Raw genomic sequence first — 5,531 nt, forward strand, 5'->3', positions numbered from 1 at the left:
GAAAGTTCTTTAAAAGACTAGTAAATTTATAAGGAAAATGGTCATTTATCTACATCTGAATTAGTTTCTATACTTTTATCTGTAACTATAACCACTGGCTGTTTAAAATTTAAAATTATTAGAAGATTGTGAAAGCATGTAAAAAGTAAAAAGAAATTGATTGTATTCAAATTGGGCACGCAAATGTCTACAACTCCAAGTAAAACTATGGCAGCTGTACCTTCATCTATGTCAAATCTTCAGCAATCAATCGCTATTAATAAGGGTGTGAGAATGCATACTACTTCCGTTGCCCCTATAATGAATCCCTTCCTTGAAAAATAAGCAAGTAAAACAATCCATCAATGACATTTCAAGGAAGTTGAATGTACCTCAAAAATTTTATATTGACTACAGCTTGAAATAATAATATTTTGATATAGTCAGTTATATAAAATATACTATTAAAGTCAGTTTATTTTTACTTTATAATGTAGCTACTAAAAAATTTTAAATTACATATGCAGCTCATGTTATAGTTCAATTGGAATGCTTTAGATATTTATGCACTGATGATTTATAGTGGAGCCAGAATTTAAATTTTGATTATTTGACCCAAAACTTCAATATTTGACTCAAGAAAGCCTCGCTAGAAAAACATATTTTCATAACAAGTTATTTTAAAGAAACTCTTCAAGCAAATCCTACATGTATTGAAATCGTTATAAGTAACATTCAGATAATGAAAGATGCTCACAGTAGGCTTAAAAATAATTAACTACAAAATGCAATATATCTCTTTAATATGATTGATAATGTACAAATTAAATTAATCTGTGGGTTAAAAAGTAAAAGAACTAGTGGATGAAAATATAAATGTGACCATTGACATAACTCTAATTTCCCCGAAAAAAAGGAGTTAAACTTTTAAGTATATAAAATTAATATAAATAATGGGAATATTAATATCTGACATGCTGCTTCTTAGAGCAACAGCCATTAATGTTGAGTAGGCAGGAAAGACAGCAGAGTGAAATGAGTTTAGGGACCTTGCAAATTACTTCCTAATGTAGGCAGAGATTTGGGGCAATTCTTTTTTTTTTTTTTTTGAGACAGAGTCTCATTCTGTTGCCCTGGCTAGAATGAGTGCCGTGGCGTTAGCCTAGCTCACAGCAACCTCAAACTCCTGGGCTCAAGCGATCCTACTGCCTCAACCTCCTGAAGTAGCTGGGACTACAGGCATGCGCCACCATGCCCGGCTAATTTTTTCTATATATTTTTAGTTGTCCAGATAATTTCTTTCTATTTTTTTTAGTAGAGACGGGGTCTCGCTCTTGCTCAGGCTGGTCTCGAACTCCTGAGCTCAAGCAATCCGCCCGCCTCGGCCTCCCAGAGTGCTAAGATTACAGGCCTGAGCCACCGCGCCCGGCCAAGGGGCAATTCTTGATATGAAATGTTCTGTAGCATTAACTCCAGTCCATCCAAAGTTCTCTTTGATGACTCGTTTTCTTCCCCCTCATCGTTTTTGCACTTTTGCCCAAACTTCCCACATTTCCTCAGTTGGCCCAGTCCATTCCCTAACTCCCAGATTGACAATACTATGAACTATGTTCTTGTTCTGAATCCCTGAGTCGCTAAGCATTGGGTGTTTCCAAATGGAAATCAGTGGATTCAATGACCACTGAGTTATTAGAAACTGTCAGTTTTTATTATAGAAGTTTAGATTGCAATAATACCCCTCACCTATCATAAGATCAAGGAGTTAGAGGAGGCCTGCACTGTAGGAATAAAAGTCACCTGCTGCTTCAGGTTCACTAAGAGCTGACCGGAAAGCCCAGACTCAGGAATAATACAGGTCTTGTTCTAAGATGCCTGTCTTTTCCAGCCTCAGGGGTAATTATAACACAACTAGTCACCTAAATTCTTTGAAATGTCTAGAAATGTTAAAAACACCCTATCAGCACCAAATATTTCTGACCCCTTACCCTAAGCCAGGCTGTGTATTAAGTTCTTTGTTTCTATTAATTTTAAACTTGTACGAATAGAGAATATTTCATCATGCACACCTCTGCATCCATCACAGTGTCAGCAAGTGTCAATTTATGGCCTATCTTGTTTAATCTAAAAGCTGATCCATTCTTCCCAACCCTCTCTTGATTATTTGAAACAGATACATATGTTATATTATTTATCTGTAATATTTTAGCATATATTTCTAAAAATGTAAATATTTTTCAAACATTAAGGTTTAGCATACAGGAAGGAACATAATTTAATTTATATAGCTTGATTAATTTTTCCAAGTGTAGATATCATGTAACCAGCACATAGATCCAGATATAGCATTTTTTCAGCACCCGAGAAATCATTTCCATGCCACTCTAGGTAAATATCCTACCAAAGATGTCCTCTATGCTGACTTATACTCTCAGAGGTTAGTTTTATCTACTGATGACCATGACATAAATAAAAATACACAGAATGTACTCTTTTGGGTCTAGTTTCATTTGCTCAACATTATGTCTGTGATAGTCATTCAAGTTATAATAGTAGCAATAATTTATTCTTTTCATTTCTAAATTGTAGTGGATCATATAAATATAGCAAAATTAATTTAATTATTTCCTAATAATGAATATTTGGGTTGTTTCCAATATGTGACTATTATAAATAAAGGTGCTAAGAATATTCTTACACATGTTTTTTTGACAAATATGCATTCACATCTTTATAATATATGCTTAGGAATGGGATTGATAGGCTATAGAATAGACATATGTTTAGTTTATTTGACACTATCAAATAATTTTTGAAGATAGTGTACCATTATATTCTCCCATCAGCAACATATGCAGGTTCTAATTACTCCACAACCTTGCCAACATGTAATTTTATCAAATCTATTCATTTTATCCATTTCATAAATAATGATATTGAACACCATATTATATGCTTTCTGCATATCAGATATTCTATTTTGTGAAGTGTCTGTTCAAGTAATTTGTTTCTTTTATTAGATTGTAGTTCTCATTAAAATTTATTTTTAGGAGTTGTGAATTTTCTATATACTTTACGTATTAAAGTTATTTATCCTCTTCATCTTGTCTTTTCGTGTTTGTTATGTTGACTTTGAAAAACAAAAGTTCTAAATTTTAATAAAGTCCAACTTTAATAAGATCTATTTTTAAATGCTGTTTTTTATAGTTACTATTCTCTAGTAACCTTTCCAAATTTAATAATTGCTAACAATTTAATTATTTAATTTCTGTTGTTAATAGAGCTTTTTGCATTTCTGTTTCAGAAATCTTTGCTTAATCCAGTATCATGAAGATAGTTAATTATCTTCTATTCTGTAAGTTTCATTCACAGCTCTTACCAATGGAAGTTAATGGCCCATCTGTAATTGACTTTTGTCTATGGCTTGAGATATGGAACAATGTTCATTTTTTTCCACGTGGATCTCCAAATAACTCATCATCGTTTATTGAAAAGATCATCCTTTCCTCATTGCATTCAGTGACAACTTTGTCATAATCAACTGTTTTATAAAGTGAATCTTTTTCAGCATTCACCATTTAATTCCATTAATGTATTTCTCTATCTTTGAATCAATACTATACTGTTTTATTTACATTACCTTTTTAGTATGCTTTCATATTGGGTAGTAATTCAGGCAATTTTGTTCTACTTCCTCAAGAATATCTTGGCTCTCCTTGACCCCTATTTTTCCTAAAACCTTAAAAATCTCGGCAATTTCTACAAACAACAAAAAATTTCTTACAGCAATCTTAATTACAATGGCATTGGCTTTATAGAACAAGTTGGAGAGGATTCCTTCCTTCTCAATATTATGAAATAATTTCTGCAGTATAGGTACCAGTACTTCTTTGTAGGTCTGGTAAAATTCGCCTGTGAAACCGTCTGGTCTGGGACTCTTTTTATTGGGACCTTTTTTTATTGCTGCTTCAAGTTTGTTGCTCTATTCAGGAGTTCTCTTTCTTCCCGACTGAGCCTAGGGAGGTGGTGTTTTTCCAAGAATTTGTCTAATTCCTCAGCGTTTCTATAAAGTCAATATCACCTTGATACCAAAGCCAGGAAAGAATTCAACAAAAAAACAAAACTACAGAAGAATATCCCTTATGAATATAGAGGCAGCAATTCTCAATAAAATTCTAGCAAACCGAATTCAGCTGCACATCGAAAATATAGAGAGGCTTTGTGCCATGTTGACAAACTTATTACTAGGTATTTTCATAGATTCCTTCCTAAGTGTTTGATGATTTCTTATTATTTTATATAGATTTGTCATTTAATTTTCTGTTTATTGTTAGTATGCAGAGTTACTATTGTTTTTTGTATTTTGACTTCATCTGTATATTTTGTATATTGGAAATCATCTGTATGATGATTTTCTCTGAGAAGCAGGTTTGACGTAATTTACCAAAATTGTATGCAATTAGCTATTTGAATTATTTATTATATAAAGATCCACAGACCTTTCTGAGTTATAATTTAAAATGCCACGTTTAATAGTTAATTCTGTCTGGCAACCTTTCCAAATTTAGTAATTGCTACCTATTAAATTTACTAATTAATTCAAATTAGTAAGGATTTACTTTTAGTGTCTTTTGCATATTGCAACATACACAATCAAATAATCTGCAAATAATGATAGACCATTTTATTTATTTCTCTTTTATTTATTACCCTGTCTAGAAAGGGTGGGAGTGGATAATCCATCATATACCTCAATTCAACAGAAGAGTTTTCAAAATTCAATATAACATATGATGTTTTCCAGATTTCCCTCATCTAATAAACTTTGTTTCTATTTAAAGTTTTCTAAGAATTTTTAATAATGAGTGGGAATTTTATTCTATCAAATTATTTTAAACATTATTGAGATTATCATATTTTCATACCTTTATTCTGTTAATGTGGTAGATCACATTGACTGATTTTCAAGTGTTAAAACAACCTAGAAATTTCTGCAGTAAACATCATTTTATGGTTATATGTATCTTTTTCTGTGTATCACTCCGTTTAATTGGATAATTTATACTTAGGGATTTTTACATTTATTATAAAATGTCAATCTTGTAATTTAACTTGTAAAATCCTTTCCAATTTTGGTATCAAAATTATACTGTCCTCATAAACAAGGTAAAAACTCTTCCTCCTTTATCTTTTCTCTGGATGAGTTTATGTAAAATTGGTATTATTTGTTCTTTAAAAGTTTGGAGGAATTTCCTAGTGAAGCCATCTGATCCTGAAATTTCTTTGTGAGAGTGTTATTAATTATGGAATTAATGACTGTGACATGCATTGAAACATTTACATTTTCTGTCTCTTCTTGTCTCAGTTTTATTCAGTTGTGTTTTTCAATTAATATGTTTATTTTATGTAAACTGTTTATTTTATTGGCCTAATGGTCTCCACAATATTATTCTTGTAATATTTGTGGGGTCTATGGTGATATTTCTGTTTACATTCCCAATTTGGATAATTTTTATTTTTTCTCCCTTTTGACTGTATTTGCAGGTTTATCAATT

Source organism: Propithecus coquereli, unplaced genomic scaffold (assembly GCF_000956105.1).
Source record: "Propithecus coquereli isolate 6110/MARCELLA unplaced genomic scaffold, Pcoq_1.0 Scaffold111, whole genome shotgun sequence".
Classification (NCBI taxonomy): domain Eukaryota; kingdom Metazoa; phylum Chordata; class Mammalia; order Primates; family Indriidae; genus Propithecus; species Propithecus coquereli.